The 19,129-nt window shown below is 40.3% G+C and overlaps 1 protein-coding gene and 1 non-coding gene across 3 annotated transcripts in view; both read right to left on the bottom strand.

Moving 5' to 3' along the window:
• The window catches only part of VAC14 (VAC14 component of PIKFYVE complex), a 3,391,123-nt gene that overhangs the window by 2,844,933 nt on the left and 527,061 nt on the right, over positions 1 to 19,129 (bottom strand). The window lies entirely within an intron of this gene.
• On the bottom strand, positions 6,803 to 6,873 carry TRNAG-GCC. The gene has a single exon. It is a non-coding gene; the product is annotated as a tRNA-Gly (tRNA).

Below are 19,129 nucleotides of genomic sequence, written 5' to 3'. Positions count from 1 at the left end.
ATATATATATATACATATATCTATATATCTATATATATATATATATATATATATATATATATATATATATATATATATATATACACACACACACACACACATATACATATATATATATATATATATATATATATATATATATATATATATATATATATATATATATACATATATATATATATATATATATATATATATACATATAAATAGATATACAAAGATTCCTAGCAAAAGAACTACAACAAGATCAGAATTCTGAATGTTCAAAGCAAAGAAGTCTCACATCAATATAATCAGAACACTGATCAAGCACACATCAGGCTAACCCTGTTCTACACCAAAGCTTTTGCAGAACACACCAAGCCCCCCCCACACTCCCTATATCCTCTGCTGATTACATATACCAATTCCAAGACCACACTGCAGTTGGGAATGGGCAAGATCTCAAACTTAGCTGTACTACGATCTCTCAAAATACCTCATCTGCCCTGTTTTATGTTCTGACTTTCGCTGATGTTGACCTTTGTTACTTTGTATGTTCGGCATTCCAGTCTCCTTGTTTTGAATTTCAATATTGTGGTTATTCATGCTTTTGGTAGGGACCCATATATAGGCAATTAAAGTCTCCTAATAAAAAAGGTATTTGGTTTACTCCCAGCTGGGGGGAGCAAGGTTAGGTATTCAGTATGATCCAGAGGGTGAGCTGGGCGTATAACAAATAAAGGTTGAAGGCATCTGGAAAAAGTCACATGCGTATGAGATTTGAAATAAATATTCATTCATCCCTGTTACTACTATTACTGGTCTACAATGAGTGAGAGGCGGTGAACCTGAGAAGATGAGGAACGCTTTCCACATCTTACATCCAGTTCTTTTATCTGTTACAATATTCAGTACTTCAAATACAGTTAGTTTAGACTTTGATTTGCATTTTCTAGTGATTGTTTTTTTGGGCAGCCACCATAATTAAACTTAACAAGGTCTTACTGTGTCTAGGCAATTCAGATCCTGTATCACAGCTGAAAATATAATTTCCTCAGTTACATCCATTCGTTCACCCAATATTTCTGACATGGTACTCTGTAAGGAATTTTTAAAATCTGCCAAGAAATTAAACTCCCAGAACATATGTCCCTAGTTAACTCTTTCTTCCCCATCACACCTCCAACATTTGCCATCTCCATGAGGAAAACATCTATGGAGTCTGCTTCCAAACAAAAAATCCTACATCTTCTAGACTTACATTTGCTGCCATACATATGCCCTCCCATTGTTTCCTTGTGAATTGCTTATCCAATATCTTTTCCAAATCTTTTCCAACCCCCGCTGATCGATTCCTATATTTATCTTGCGATATTTTATATGCCTTCCTTATTATCCCTTTTTTAACAGCAGCTTCTGTTCTACATTCAACTAAAAAAACTCTACCAGAGCATAACTTTCCCCTTATTTATTCCCCTATCCCTTTCACTTTGTCTATACTTTCGTATATCAATCCCTGATAATGAATGCAGTCACTAACTTGCAGTCCAAATGGTTCTTAGCCTCTTCCCATTCTATTACATTTCCCTTTCTAGATATTTTCTGCAAATACTTTGATTCCTTTGTCAGTTTACTCTAGTAAATTCCAGCTGCTTCTTGCCTGTTCTCTGCACCCTAGTTTACAGTGATTCCTATTACAAGAATCTCCTTTCCCAGTTCTTGTGTTGCCTTAGTTCTTAGAATATTTTCTGCTACTTTATGAATAAAATATTTTGCATAGCTGTTGTTATTCTCTTTAAGGATCTGCATCCAAAATCCCACTCTATCCTTATTTCTTGAATTTCTATCCTGCTTCACACCACCCCCTTCCATTCAGAATTTTAGTTGTATGCTTGTGTTATGCGTATGAGTGTTAACTGTGTAGCTCCCACTTAAACCACCTGGTTCTATTGGATGGATCAACTTGAGCCCTGGCCTCTTCCTCTCCTGGACAAAATCCTTCAACTCTATTAATTACTGCCCATAACTTCTCCTCTGTTTGATACAAATATACCTGGCCTGAATATAAAACTAAAGGGACTAAAAAACATGTTCACTGCTTGCATCTTCCTAGCCATATTAATAAACATGAGTTTCTAGTTTCTCAGTTTTTATATTATCATTTTAGTCTCTTCCCACATATCCTTATCTGCCATAACAGAATCATTCTTATGCCATATTCCCAAATACTTCATTTTGTCTTGTTTCAATACATAGGTGTATTGCTCAAACAATTCATATGTGGGTACACAAGTTTATAACTAAAGCCTTTGTTTTGCTTCATTAATTTTTTATCTTCACAAAAACTGAAACTTCCTCAGAATGTTCCCCAGTCCTTTTCTGGTTTTATCAGGTATAACATTTCTGAGTCTCTTATTTTCTTTAACAATGACTCTAAATATAACACAAACAACAAAGGGGAAATACGATACCCCTGACTGGTTCCTCTGTTTAGAGAGGAATCTCTCATTTTATATTTTGCCTCTGATCCCTCATATATCATGCAAATTAACTTATTATTATATCAAGGGAATGCATAGACTTCCAATGTCCTATTCATAAATCCCAGCTTACTCTGTTGAATGCTTTCTCCTCATCAAGACCTAACCAATAATTGGGTATTGTCTTTCATTCCGCTTTCTTCTGGATCATTATTGTTCTATTAATGATGTCAAATGTTTGTCTACCCTCCACAAAACCACATTGATGTATTATAGACATAAACACTTCACAATCATGGTTTAAAATTGAAATGGGCCTAAATGAAGCTGGGTCTGATGGGTCTTCCAGCTTTAGATATTACAGCCATCACAGCTTTCTTCCAGGATGTTAGTGCTCCCTTTGTATAGATGAAGCTTTTCTCCCCAGGCCTCCAGTGAAAATGGGCACTGCACATTCAGATTTTTCTGGTCAACAAAAACAAATAAATAAATAAATTGTAATGTTATCTAAAATAGCTGTATAGAAACATCTGTTATCATATGTTACAAATGCAATGGTAACTAAAAATAAGCAAACAGCTGAATTTTCAAATGAACAAACTTTACAACCAGAAGAAACTGCTAGCTATTTATGAAAGATCTCTCAACTCCAGGCATAAAAAGAACTTAAACAGGAGCTAGCAAATGTCTTAAGTGTACATTTTAAAGGTACAAAGCAAGTCTTAAGCTAAAGGTTGACACTGTCCCTAAAAGCGATCAAAAGACCTTCTTCAGTCAAATCAGGAAACTCACGTACAGCTCAAAGCTAATATAAAATGGCAATGCTTATTCTGATTGTCAGTTTCCTTGCTGACAAGTTCAGATCCAGCTTCCCTTTGACCATGCACTCCATTATCCCCTAACAACCCTTTCTGTGAAAATCACCCTACAAGACCTATATATACTCTACGAGTTCTGATAGTAACACGGTTGCTTCCTGATAAGTGCAAATACAGCCTATCTTAGCCAGTTCTTAACCTATTAAACATAAGTGTCACTAGTGACTATATCACAGAGGTGTAGAGAACTGAGACAGTGGTACTACTGTATACGGACATCCATACCACCGATCACAGTAATTATAGACCTGTAGGTCTCACTATTATCACCTAAGGTCATGGAATGCATCATCACTGAACTCATAAACAAACAGGTTACACCTCCAGTCCCATGACCCAAATTACTTTGGTTTTAAGAAAGGCAGATTGTGTTTGTTAATCTACTTTATTTTTTTGAATGGGCTAATGAGGCCTTGGATAAGAGTCAATTCAGTTACACTGTTTAGTAGGATTTACTACCATTCCCCACACAGGGATTAGCAACAAGCTCCCCAACAAAGAGTTGGATGGTAAACTGGCTCCTGGTAGAATTCATATTGTTCAAGTTGGTAGCATCTCCTCCATACAAAAAGCCACTAGCAGTGAACCACAGGGCTCAGTCCTAGGCCCCCTGCTCCTTGGCATCTGCTTCCCTGATGTCAAAGTAGGCCTCAAAAGTCTATGGCTACCAAGTATTCTGATGACTGCGAACTGACAGATATTATAGACTCCCTCACTGACACACACTTAGCCCAGAAAGAGCTTGATCAGACCATTGTCAGGTGTAATAACCATGAACTAAAGCACAATGCCAAAAAATTGACATGCTTGAGATGCCAGACTTCCATAGCTCTCCTCCTTAAAACTGTTAACGTCATAAGAGATCTGAATGTATTTCTTGCTGAGAAACAGCTATGCAAATCTGGGCACATTTCTTGACAAAATAACTATGCCTCAATCAGTCTGTGATGAAAAATTGTCCTTCAATCAGCGTGTATGAGTTATACTTCAAAAATCTATGCAGCACAGGTAATTTCCAAGGGCATCTTGGTAAGGTCCATGGAAATCTCAGTTTCTCTCCCCCTCTACATTTCACCTTTCATTTGGCACCAAATGCAGCATCACCTTCAACATTTATGTCACCGAATAACTTGTCTAATTAGAGAGATGTCAGAGATTCCAAAATAAGAACATTAGAGGACCAGGCTCCATAAGTTCATCTTCCAGTCTAAAATCTCTCACATTTTACTCTGTCTGTACTGCAGAAGACCCTGGCAATTTGGATTTTGATAGTCTTCATAAAACTGGTGTCACCACAAATGCCCACATCAAACAACTCAACTTGTACTGGCTTATGAAAAGGACCTGCTGTCATGTTAGATACCTTACTGCTTCCCCGTCCTTTAGAAGGGACTCCATCTCCATACGAAAGAAAGCATCATCCTAGCTTCACTTAAATCCACACTTCACAAGTGAATAGAAAATTGTAAATTCACTCCTGAGTTTTTGTTATACAGCTTTCCTTCATAATGGTGTCTACTGGATAAGAGTCAATTTATTTACACGGTTTAGCAGGATTTAATACCATTCCCCATGCAGGGATCATCAACAAGCTCCCCAACAAAGAGTTGGATGGCTAACTGGCTGCTGATAGAATCCATACATTTCAAGTTGGTAGCATCTCCTCCATACAAAAATCGACTAGCAGTGAACAACAGGGTTCAGTCCTAGACACACTCAAAAAAACTCCAACTATTCTCTGTCTCATATTGCCTACTTAGAGGCGATCTCTGTTTGACTTACAAAGCCATGGCTGACCCAGCTCTGTTAGAAATGATACATCTAAAGAAATCCCCATCCCTCCAAACTACACACGCCAGAGACCTCAACCTCATTACCACAGTCAACAGAACAAGCTCGAGGGACAGGTTCATAACCCAGAGACTGCCCATGCTATGGAATAGACTTCCAATATATGTCAAGCGCAGTGCCTCACTGGCCCTCTTCAAGAGAAATCATGATGAGTGGATGGGAAATAGAAAATTCACCCCAGGGATCACTCCAGTGGCTCTACTCGACAGAGGCACTAGGAACTAAGGTCGGGTGCACGATGCCAGGGTAATCCTATAGGCTAGGCTTGCAAAGGCTCCAGGGCCATTAGCCTAGTACATACCTATGAACCTATCTGCATACAAAACTAAACAGCATCCTATCTTCATTTAGATCCACACTTGACAAGTGAATAGGAAATTGCAAATTCACTCCTGAGGTTTTCTTATACAGCTCTCCTTCATAATAGTGGCTACTGCATCACAATGCTATTATGATAGTTTGACTAAACTTCTAAAAAGTCACCTCAGCCACAAACCTAGTAACGACCTATGAGCCTACAAACCTATGACTGTTTCAGCAAAAGAAAATATCAGGGAATTGCATATTTTGGTGGACATTCAATCAGTTTGTCTATACAACAGTGACTTAAGTCTTGGAATGAATCAGTTTAAAACTATCATACTCCACTGCTTTGGATGATCAGATTGTCTGGTCACTGGCAGGCTGTGCCTTATTGTGGGCAGCTTCTGTCATCCGGACCTCTACATGTGAGCAGGAGATGCAAACCACTCGGGGCATAAACAGCCTTAGTAGGGGATTACAGTAGGTATTGCTCAACAGGTAAAAATGTCGAATGCAAAACATCTGTTAAAAGCTTTCAAACATTCATATTACTAAAATCACTAAACTCAGAAATCACAAAAGATAAGAGAAGGAAAACAAAACTATTTTGTAACACAATGCCCTAATCTAATTGAAGAAGGGTATTGCTACAGAAAGGATTTTTATAAGGTTAGACCTTCGGTTCGAGGAATGTGGTTAACGCACGCACACACACACACACACACACACACACACACACACACACACACACACACTCTTTCTAAATCCATCCCATTCTCTAACTCTATTTCTAACATGCGTGCAAACACACACACATCCCTATTACAAGTACGCTTACCTGTTTTGGCAAAACAGATGTTCAGCTACACGCTTTGGTAAAAAAGTATGGTTAGCAGAATATCCACACTTACACTTTTAAACAAATGTATGTTTGATAAAGTCTAAAGGACCCTAGTAAAGGACAGGTTATGTCTTTATTTGCATCCTGTTATCACCAACAGTAACATCATGATTATTTTAAGAAAAGACTGGCATCTGTGAAATAGAATGGAAGCAGGACTGGCCTCTCCTGTCATTACCATAGTCATCTTCACATTCTGGGATGCACTGGTGCCACATAAGCTTAAGAAAAGAAGACAAATATGTTTGACAGACAATCATCAGTAAACATTTATGCTTCAAGAACAGCTATGAAATAGAGATGATACAGATGAGATGAAGGGCCTAACTTGTGTTTTTTTTTTTTTTTCATTTCTGGTCTAGTGCTGCATGTTTTGTGTGACTAATGAATCTAAAATAAAATATTCATGCATTGGCCGGGAATCGAACCCGGGCCCCCCGCGTGGCAGGCGAGAATTCTACCACTGAACCACCAATGCAGATGCTCACAGATCTTTTAAGCTCGTTCATATGGTTTGAAAATCAAGATACATGCTTACATAGTATATCTGGATATATGCCACATCATCACTTCCCAGATGTCAGGCATTCTTTAGGAAACACTAATTCCATCTTTTTCATATTCCAGCAATCACTGGATTTCACTTCTTAGAATAGAATTCACATTTCACTAATGAAAGTGAAGTACCCTTAACTTTTTCTAGTTCAATCTTTGATTTACTACTGGTTGACAATCAGCATCTACAACACTAGAAACTTAAATAGGAAAGAATACACATTAATTTACTTGTACAATAAAGTCCAATATTACTGGCTCATTTGGGGTTTGTTTGTACAGTTAGCTCGTGCATGTGTGTCTGTCTGCCCATAAGCATACAAATAAACACACACACACACAGGGACATACAGTGGATATAAAAAGTTTACACACCCCTGTTAAAATGCCAGGTTTTTGTAATATAAAAAAATGAGACCACAATAAATCATTTCAAAACTTTTCCCATCTTTAATGTGACCTATAACCTGTAATTCAATTGAAAAACAAACAAATCTGTTTGGGGAAAAAATATAAAAAAAAACATGTAATACGTTGGTTGCATAAGTGTGCACACCCTTAAACTAATACTTTGTTGAAGCACCTTTTGATTTAATTACAGCACTCAGTCTTCTTGGGTAGAAGTCTACCAGCATGGCACATCTTGACCTGGCAATATTTGCCCACTCTTCCTTGCAAAAGCACTCCAAATCTTTCAGATTGCGAGGGCATTTCTTCTGCACAGCCCTCTTCAGGTCACCCCACAGATTTCCTATTGGATTTAGGTCTGGGCTCTGGCTGGGCCATTCCAAAACTTTAATTTTCTTCTGGTGAAGCCATTCTTTTTTTGATTTGGATGCATGCTTGGGTCATTGTCATGTTGAAAGGTGAAATTCCTCTTCATCTTTAGCTTTCTAGCAGACATCTGAAGGTTTTGGGCCAAAAGTGACTGATATTTGGAACTGTTCATAATTCCCTCCACCTTGACTAAAGCCACAGTTCCAGCTGAAGAAACGCAACCCCAAAGCATGATACTGCCGCCACCACCATGCTTCACTGTGGGGATGGTGTTCTTTTGGTGATGTGAAGTGTTGTTTTTGCTACAAACTTACATTTTGGAATTGTGGCCAAAAAGCTCAACCTTGGTCTAATCAGACCATCACACATTTTCCCACATGCTTTTGGGAGACTTGATGTATTATTTTGAAAATTTTAACTGGGCCTGGATGTTTTTCTATGTAAGAAGGAAGTCTTGCAACCCTACATCATAGTCCAGACATATGGAGAATACCAGAAATTGTTGTCACATGTAGTACACAACCCGTACTTGCCAGAAATTCCTGCAGCTCCTTCAGTGTTGCTGTAGGTCTCTTGGCAGCCTCTCTGACCACTTTTCATTTTGTCTTTTCATCAACTTTGGAAGGATGTCCAGTTCTTTGCAACGTCACTGTTGTCCCATATTTTCTCCACTTTTTGATAACTCTCTTCACTGTGTTCCATGGTATAGCCAATGCTGTGGAAATTTTTTTGTACCCTTCTTCTGACTGACACATTTAAAAAATGAGATCCCTTTGATGCTTTGTAAGATCTCAGCGAACCATGTTTTTTGCTGCAGCAGGCAACTGAGTAAATGTCAGGAAAATCCTACTAGGACAGCTGAACTTTACTGGGGGTTAATCAGAGTCTCTTTAATTGATGGCAGGTGTGTACCCAAGAAGACTGAATGCTATAATTCAATCAAAATGTGCTTCAAGAAAGTATTAGTTTAAGGGTGTGCACACACAACAAAGTATACGTTTAAGGGTGTATACAATTATGCAACCAGCATATTTGTATATTTTTTATTGTTTATATTTTTCCCCCTAAAAGATTTGCTTGTTTTTCAATTGAATTGTACAGGTCACATTAAAGGTGGGAAAAGTTTTGAAATGATTTATTATATTCTCATTTTTTTATATCACAAAAACCTGGCATTTTTATAGGGGTGTATAAACTTTTTATATCCATCCACTGTACCTGTATATGTATCTACATGTGTGTTTGTCACCATGATTTTAAATATGTAATCTTGCTAATGGCAGTACAGCTCGGCCATGAACTCTCTTTATAATTATTTTAAATACAGAAAGTTGCATAAAGCATTCACCGACAAAGATCACAAACTTTTTCTCTGTTTTCCATCTCCTTTTTAACACCGGACTGATTGATCCTTCACTTCATGGTATTCTTGTATTTGTCATGTTTTTTTTTTTTTTTTTTTTTATTCTGCTCCTTATTTTCTCCAAATTGAATGTGCTGTAAAGTGCCCAACATATTCTTAAAACATCTGTAAAGAACAGCTGTTTAATTTTCCTTTTATTCCACTTTTTGAAAGACTGACACATGACTGCTGGTTCTAGACTACGGCTGGCTTAAGAAAATTGCTCTGAGTCACAACAAACTGCAAAAACTTTACAATTCTGACATGATTCTGTTACTGAAACATTTCTATCAGAATGTGGTAGCTCTTTAGAAGGCACTTGGCAATTTGGTTTACACGATTTTACTAAGATTTTACTAAGATACTGGTATGTCAATCATTGAAGACTTAGTCGATAATGATGAAGTACTCTAAGCTGAGAAGTTTATAGCAGCGACTCCCAAGTTGAATTTTCAGAATCACATGCCTTAATAAAGTTTGCATGTTACAAGGGTTTTGTACTGTCTGATTTGGAAGGGAACCATGTTCCATGGGTGATGGAGACAACAGGTGAGCAATTTCCCTATCAAGCAAACCTTACTGATATTTTGCCATAGAACTGGGTTACGGAATGGTTATTAACTGATTAGTTTTTCCCTTTGAGGAAAAAGAGGCATCAGACAACAAAACTGGACACAGCTTGGAAGACAGATATATGGAAGGAATCTATACACCAAGAAAATAACGGCAATATCTTTCTTCTGAAAGAAAAAGAGGAAGAGCACTTCCTTGGCCTGTAAATTAATTTTGTTATAAAACACTGGGGTCATTTTAGTTTGGGAGTGTTATTTAGAACTATCTGTGCCATACTGACCCTTGTATTTTATGATGGGGCAAAAGATAGTGCAGTAACAAAGAATTAGTATGGCTTGTAATTTGGAAGAGAACCACAACAAATGACATGAAAAGGGTAAAACGATTTTTTGACAGTACTTGAAATATAGCGATATAATGATTTAAGGACAGCACATTGTCTAAGTCCACTCTTAAATCAAGGATCATAGTGTCAGCCTAAAAATGGATTACAATTTTGTGATGCTATGGAAGAGCATTAGTTTAACCAAAAGTGACTGCTACATTTCTTTCTTTTTAGAGTAAGGCCATGACAAAAGCACCAATTCCTAATGTGATAAAGCCTTAGTGGAGAGCCACTGAATCTTGGGGTAGTTCAGGATGTCTCCTAGCTTACAGTCATCTAAAATTCAATTTGCTAAAGGTTATTAGTATTGGGGTGAACTTCAAAGAAATAGATTCCAAAGATAAGAGAATAAAACACAAGGCTACTGAGTCTTAAGGGCATGTACACCTTGCCAGTATCTACCATCAAACTTTATCCCCTCTCTGAAGGAAGGCCAGGCCACTCAAGCTGAGGTGAATTAGCGATTACCTATACAATCATCCAGTTAAATCTGAAGGAGATAATGCATCACACTGCCTAACTTGCAGAGCAATGCCACTAGTTACATTTTTTTATTACAGAGGGTGCCATGTATTCTGACCATGTGTGTTCTGTTTGACAAACATTTTGTAGTTCAAATTGCAAAGAGGTAGATGTTTAGTCACATTAACATTTTCTTTACTTTGCTAACCAATACCGCCCTAGGTAAATGGGAAACTGAATGAGTCTATAACTCCTCCTTTTCCACCAAATGGGGTGTTATCTGAGGTTTACAGATGATATTTTCATTGCCTGGAATGGAAGCCAAGACCTTCTCAACAATTTTCCTAATCACATCATCAAATCTACAGACTTTTTATGCTTGACTTCAAAACAGAGGCTAGACAAAGTGGAATTTCTGGATCTCTGTATCAGCAAAACCTGGGCAGCAAAGGACTCGCTATAGACCTTTTCGTCAGCCGACCAGGGTCAACATGCTACATTATTTCAACAGCATGCACCCATACAGACTTAAAGGAAATTGCAGACCAGAGTACATGTGCTGCGTCCTGTACCTTTAAGAAGCAACTCAAAGATAAATAACAAGCACGTGCCATTACTAGTGCCATTTTGAGATTGCAGCCACACAGTAAGCATGTATGATTCCAGCAGTTAGTTTGTATATAATTACTTAAGTCAAAGTCAGTTAATAAGAATTTATGTACCTACCATATCGTTCCATGTTAGTTGTCTTCTCTCGCCTTCTTTCTTGCTTGATGGGTTCGGAGCCGATCCCTCGGCTCCGACTCGGCACTTGCTAAGCTCGAGAGTCACTTTTACCAGCTCGAGGCAGCCCCATATCCCATGATGCAAGGCGGTAAGTACCCAGATCTCCTTTGATGACAAAGGGCAATAGCACCAAGCATAAAATACTTCCCAAAGGAAGAAAGAAAACTTACAGATGGAAGAAGGACCAGGTCTGAATGGTCTTCAGCATAACAGTTTCTTATAACAAGGTCTGTCCAGGCCAGGGGGAAGGAGGGAGGGTCAAGAAGAAGGCAGAGAAGACAACTAACATGGAACGTTATGGTAGGTACATAACTCTTAATGTTAAGTTGTCAATCTCGCCTTCATTCTTGCTTGATGGGACCGTCCTAGCACCCCTATCCTGGGTGGCTCAATGGAACAAACTCTTGAGGACTGTAGAGCCAAAACTGGCTCTGTCCCTGGAGGCCAAGTCCAATTTGTAATGGGAAACAAAAGTGTGAGTGGCCCAAGTGGCCGCTGCACAAATAGTGTCTAAAGGAAGTCTATCTTGAAAAGCTGTAGAAGTAGCTAAGCTCCTAGTTGAATGTGCTTTAGGTTTTGAGCACAGCTGTTTTCCCTGAGCAGATAAATTTCAGAGATGACCAAGAAAGCCATCTGGACAAGGTCACTTTAGAAACAGGAAGGCCTTTTTATTATCCGCATAGGAAACAAAAGTTGATCAGATTTTCTAAATTTTTGTTCTGTCCAAATAATATCTAAGTTGACGGTGGACATCAAGATAATGTAGCTTTGTTCAGCTCTATCTGAATAGTTAGGAAAAATACAGGGAGATCAATGGATTGATTCAAATTGTTCTTTGAAGCGACCTTAGGCAAAAGGTTGGGTTAGTTCTCAAAGATACTCTGTCTTTGTGAAAAACCAAATAGGGGGTCGAACCGAAGAGCATGAAGTTCAGACACCCTCCTGGCCAATGTAATAGCCACTAGGAATAAAGTTTTCCAAGAAAGATATTTCAGGGAACAAGAAACAGCTGGCTTGGAGGTGGGAAGAATCAAGGATGTCAGCACTAAATTTAGATCCCACTGAGGAGGAGGATTCCTGATTGGAGGCTTTAGTAGGAAAATTCCTTTCAAGAAGGCCCTGCAGAGCCTATGGGACATAATATTATGATCTGCTATCCCGACATGAAAATTGGAAATAGCAGCCAATTGAACTCTGACTGTGGAAGAAGAGGAGCCTGCATGAAAAATCTCTGCTAAGAAGTCCAGGACTGCCTGAACAGGGGCAGTAAAAGGATCAATATTCTTGGCCTTAGCCCAATAAGAGAAAGCGTTTCCATTTGCTTGTATAAATCCTCCTGGTAGAGGATTTTAGCGAAGCTACTATGATTTCTCTAACTGGGTTAGAGATCAAAGGAAGCCTGGCTAAGGAAGGAAGTGGAGCAACCATGCTGTGAGGTTGAGAGAAGGGATTGACTGGTGCAGCTGACCCGATTGGTGAATCAGTAGATCTGGCACTGGGTCCAGATGCCACGGCTGTACCAAAAGGTGATGATGGAGGAGCACGGGGAACCAAACTTGTCGAGGCCAGTAAGGGGCAATGAGAATCAATTTGGCTCTCAAAATGGTAGCTTTCTGGATAACCTGAGGGATCAGAGGAAATGGAGGGAAGGCATAAAGAAGTCCCTGGGGCCAATCCTGGGTCAGAGTGTCTCTGGGGGGATGGCCTGATAGAGGGAAGAGGCAGAAGAAGTCTGGACATTTGTTGTTTTGGGGAGTAGCAAAGATCGCAACATGGGCGACCCCATTCCAGAAAAATCTCTTCCGCTATAGATTGCTTGAGAGACCACCGTGAGGCATGAGAATAGCCCTGCTCAATCTGTCCGCTACAATGTTGGTTTTCCCAGGGATATGCGTTGCTACCAGAAACCGATGAGAGGAGATCAGCCATTGCCATAGCCTGAGCGCTTCTCGACACAAGGGGTAGGACTTGGTTCCGCCCTGTTTGTTGATATACCAAACTACAGACATGTTGTCTGTGTGGACTGCAATTGTCCCTACGGGAAGAAAGTCGTTGAGGGCTTGCAACGTTAAAAGCACTGCTCTCATCTCCAGGACATTTATGTGCAGATGGTACTCGAACGGCTGCCACTTCCCATGAACCATCCTGCCCTGATAATGACCCCCCCCACCCGATCAGAGAGGCATCCGTGGTGACAGTGGCTATCGGGGATGGGGGTACAAAGTACCTGCCTTGGTGAACCTGAGGAGATGTGATCCACCAAGCAAGATGCTCTTTGCAAGTCTGTGTCACCAGAATCTGGTGACGCATTGGAAGTTGTTGGTATGACCATTGTGTGAACAGCATCCACTGAAGAAGGCGCATGTAGAATCGAGCCAGGGGAAGAAGAGTAATGGCCGCAGCCATGAGACCTAATACCTTTAGAACCATTCTGGCCTGTACCTTCTTGTTGGCCAGAATGATCCTGACATGACTCTGAATGTCTGAAACTCTTTGATCTGTAAGGGTAGCTGACATCCGAACAGTGTTTAAGTTTGCGCCTATGAAGGTAATAGACTGGCAGGGCGATAAGGATGATTTTTCGAAGTTGATCGAGATGCCCAAATGAGAACAAAGATTTATTGTGTAATCCCTGGCTTGTATAAGCTGATGCCTGGTGGTGGCTGACAGGAGCCAGTCGTCGAGATCTGGAAACACCTGGAATCCTTGATGTCTCAGGTGAGCCGTGACCACTGCCATGCATTTGGTGAACACTCTGGGGCTGTAGTGAGACCAAAGGGCAGGGCTCTGAACTGGAAATGACTGGACCTCAGCCGAAGCGGAGAAATCTTCTGGAGGCGTCTGTGAATTTTGATGTGATAAATGCATCCTGAAGATCTATTGAGCATATCCAGTTGTCCTTCTGTAAGAAGGGCAGAATTGACTGAAGAGTGACCATTCGAATCTTGTCTTCCTCACAGACTTGTTGAGTCTGCTGAGATCCAATATTGGTCTCCAGTCTCCGTCTTTTTGGGGACCAAAGAACCTTGAGTAGATTCCGGCTCTGAATGGTCTGTTGTAACTGGCTGAATGGCTCTTTTGCAGTAGTTTTGAGACTTCTAACTCTGCAATTTCCTTAGACCGAATTGGTACATCTGGAAGGGAATTTGAGGGAAAGGAGTTTCCTCGAAGGAATTATGTAACCCTTGGATATGATCGACTGTACCCATCTGTCTTGAGTGAGGGAATGCCAGGCTTCTGGGTACAGTGATAATCTTCCTGACTGCCTCCAAGGAGGGACAGCCGGGCAACATCTCAGGGATGCTGAAAGGGCTTGTCAGAGAGAGGCTCTCTGTTTCCTGGTTTTGGACCCCCTCTGCCTCTAGAGCGGCGTCTGTTGTTGTTACCCCTCTGCCTCTAGGGTAAACTGACCACGTGAATCTGCGTGACTCCTTGGGATTTATGGAACTATTTTTCCACCCTTCTGTCCTTTCGGATAAGGTCTAGAAGGTGGAAAAACGGACTCACAGCAGAAAGAGTCTTGCCGTCCTGCTGCACCTGGTCAAAGTTTCCTTCACCTGAGGGCCAAACAAAGCTGACCCATCAAAGGGAGAATTTGTGAAGGGCCTTGAAGGGATCTGCAAAGTCACATAGCCGCATCCAGGCTTGGCGTCTAAGAGCCACACCTGTACCTGTGGCTCTACTCGCTCCATCAGCAGCATATGATATTAGCCGCATGGAGGTTTGCAATGGAATTAAGGGTTCCTAGCTGAAGCAATCTTTCTTGAGCTCCTGCAGCTCTAGGATCCTGTACTACTTTACCCAGCTCCTTAAGGATATCCCTCTGGAGTCTGGTGAAGTTAACTTTTTTTTTTTTAAAGTTTTTCAAAATTTCCTTTTTAAAAAAATTTTAATTTTTTATTTTTTTGGGTTGACAATCAGCATCTACAACACTAGAAACTTAAATAGGAAAGAATACACATTAATTTATTTGTACAATAAAGTCCAATATTACTGGCTCATTTGGGGTTTGTTTGTACAGTTAGCTCGTGCATGTGTGTCTGTCTGCCCATAAGCATACAAATAAACACACACACACAAGGACATACAGTGGATATAAAAAGTTTACACACCCCTGTTAAAATGCCAGGTTTTTGTAATATAAAAAAATGAGACCACAATAAATCATTTCAAAACTTTTCCCATCTTTAATGTGACCTATAACCTGCAATTCAATTGAAAAACAAACAAATCTATTTGGGGAAAAAATATAAAAAAAAACATGTAATACGTTAGTTGCATAAGTGTGCACACCCTTAAACTAATACTTTGTTGAAGCACCTTTTGATTTAATTACAGCACTCAGTCTTCTTGGGTAGAAGTCTACCAGCATAGCACATCTTGACCTGGCAATATTTGCCCACTCTTCCTTGCAAAAGCACTCCAAATCTTTCAGATTGCAAGGGCATTTCTTCTGCACAGCCCTCTTCTGGTCACCCCACAGATTTCCTATTGGATTTAGGTCTGGGCTCTGGCTGGGCCATTCCAAAACTTTAATTTTCTTCTGGTGAAGCCATTCTTTTTTTGATTTGGATGTATGCTTGGGTCATTGTCATGTTGAAATGTGAAATTCCTCTTCATCTTTAGCTTTCTAACAGACGTCTGAAGGTTTTGGGCCAAAAGTGACTGATATTTGGAACTGTTCATAATTCATTCCACCTTGACTAAAGCCACAGTTCCAGCTGAAGAAACGCAACCCCAAAGCATGATACTGCCGCCACCACCATGCTTCACTGTGGGGATGGTGTTCTTTTGGTGATGTGAAGTGTTGTTTTTGCTACAAACTTACATTTTGGAATTGTGGCCAAAAAGCTCAACCTTGGTCTAATCAGACCATCACACATTTTCCCACATGTTTTTGGGAGATTTGATGTATTATTTTGAAAATTTTAACTGGGCCTGGATGTTTTTCTATGTAAAAAGGAAGTCTTGCAACCCTACATCATAGTCTAGACATATGGAGAATACCAGAAATTGTTGTCACATGTAGTACACAACCCGTACTTGCCAGAAATTCCTGCAGCTCCTTCAGTGATGCTGTAGGTCTCTTGGCAGCCTCTCTGACCAGTTTTCATTTTGTCTTTTCATCAACTTTGGAGGGACGTCCAGTTCTTTGCAACGTCACTGTTGTCCCATATTTTCTCCACTTTTTGATAACTCTCTTCACTGTGTTCCATGGTATAGCCAATGCTGTGGAAATTTTTTTGTACCCTTCTTCTGACTGACACATTTAAAAAATGAGATCCCTTTGATGCTTTGGAAGATCTCAGCGAACCATGTTTTTTGCTGCAGCAGGCAACTGAGTAAATGTCAGGAAAATCCTACTAGGACAGCTGAACTTTACTGGGGGTTAATCAGAGTCTCTTTAATTGATGGAAGGTGTGTACCCAAGAAGACTGAATGCTGTAATTCAATCAAAATGTGCTTCAAGAAAGTATTTTTTCAAGGGTGTGCACACACAACAAAGTATACGTTTAAGGGTGTATACAATTATGCAACCAGCATATTTGTATATTTTTTATTGTTTATATTTTTCCCCTAAAAGATTTGCTTGTTTTTCAATTGAATTATACAGGTCACATTAAAGGTGGGAAAAGTTTTGAAATGATTTATTATATTTTCATTTTTTTATATCACAAAAACTTTTAGTTATGTACTTACCATAACTTTGGATGTATGGGATCCATCTCGCCTACATTCATGACAGATGGGTTCGGAGCCGATCCATCGGCTCGGCTCAACAACTTATATACTAGCACGAAGTCTCTCATTGGCTGGGCTATACCCTATCCCAGGATGCACTACACCTGCTTCCCAGATCTTGTTTGTTCTTTCATACTCCCATGTAAACACAGAGACACTATAAGTCACTATAACCAACTAAAGTTCTTCAAGAAAGAGCCAAGAAAAAGTGACTACAGCTCCTCTAAATCCAATGGCAGGGAAGGAGGGTGGTACTTATGAATGTGAGATGGATCTCATACATCCAAAGTTATGGTAAGTACATAACTAAAAGATGTAATGGGATCCTATCTCGCCTACATTCATGACAGATGGGACAGCGCCCCTAGCACCTACATCCCGGGTGGCTCATTGGAACACTCCTGAGAACCGTGGAACCAAAGGAAGCTCTGCCTCGAGAAACCACATCCAATTTGTAATGAGAAATAAAAGTGTGCGGAGAAGTCCAGGTTGCGCAGCACAAATATCATCAATGGATAACTTGGAGTGAAAAGCTACAAGTAGCCATTGCCCTGGTAGAATGAGCCTTGACTGGAAAGGGAAGGTCTTTATTGGCCTGTGAATACACAAAAGTGATACAATCTTTTAATCCATTTTGATATAGAGGCTTTGATACTGGTTGACCCAATTTGTTGGCTGCAAAAGCGAACAATTGATTTGATTTTCGCGTTTGAGCGGTTCTATTCAAATAAAAACGTAACTGTCTATGTGCGTCCAATTGATGCAATGTATATTCTGCTTACTAGAGAATTCTGGGAAAAACACAGGGAGTTCTATGGTTTGTTGCAAACAGAAAGAAGAGGCCACCTTTGGAATAAATGCAGGGTTCAATTTCAATGAAACTCTATGTTTGTGAAAAATCAAATAGGGAGGATCAGAACAAAGAGCTTGAAGTTCTGAAACTCGCCTAGCAGATGTTATGGCTACTAAAAAGGCCGTTTTCCAAGACAGAAATTTTAAATCAGAAGTAGCCGCTGGTTCGAAAGGACGGGCAGTTAGGGCGGCAAGAACCATATTCAAATCCCAAGGAGGAACAGGATGAGATAAAGGAGGCCTAAGGAGCCAAGCCCCTTTAAGGAACGCCTTACAAAGTTTAAGTTTGTGAGACATCAATGAAGGTTCAAATGAAGCATGAAAATTAGAGATTGCCGCTAGCTGAACCTTAATGGTAGAAACTGAAGAGCCCGACTGAAACAGGAAGGCCAGAAAATTCAGAACCTCCGATACTGGAGCAGTGAGAGGATCTATACCCCGTTCTTGAGCCCAGAAGGCAAACTTTTTCCATTTACTGGAATAAAGTTTGATGGTGGAAGGTTTATGAGAAGAGGACAGAATGTGGACCACATCCGGCGAGAGAGCATTATCTCGGACTAAGGATGGAAGTGGAGTAACCATGCTGCCAACTTCAGGGACCTGAGAGACGGATGAAGCCATCCTGACTGATGAGTCAACAGGTCTGGCACCGGCTCCAGAAACCATGGACCTTCTATCGCATGCCTCTATAGGAAAGGGAACCAAACTTGACGAGGCCAGTGCGGGGCAATCAGAATCATCTCGCTCTCCATGTAAATGGCCTTCTGTATCACCCTCGGTAGGAGGGGAACGGAGGGAAGGCGTGAGAAGACCGGGGGGCCAAACGTGAGTCAGAGCGTCCATGGGAATCTGTCCCTTGGATGGGAACAGTGTGAAGAACTCTCTGCATTTCGCATTGTGGGGGCTGGCAAACAGGTCGTAGCAAGGAAGACCCCATCTGTCGAAGATTTTCGCAGCTATACTCTGATTGAGGGACCACTCGTGGGGCAAGAGAATGGTCCTGCTTAATCTATCCGCAATCACATTGGACTTCCCCGGTATGTGCATTGCCATTAGAAAGCGGTTGGTAGCTACCGCCCAGTGCCAAAGTCTCATGGCTTCTCTGCATAGTGGGTAAGACCTGGTACCCCCCTTGCTTGTTTATGTACCATACTACCGACATGTTGTCGGATAGGATCATAATTGGGCCCTCTTGGAGAG

Source organism: Protopterus annectens, chromosome 8.part0, assembly GCF_019279795.1.
Source record: "Protopterus annectens isolate FY-2018-M chromosome 8.part0, PAN1.0, whole genome shotgun sequence".
NCBI lineage: Eukaryota > Metazoa > Chordata > Ceratodontiformes > Protopteridae > Protopterus > Protopterus annectens.
The sequence above is the reverse complement of the archived record's forward strand: the minus strand, read 5'-3'. Positions and strand labels throughout refer to the sequence as shown.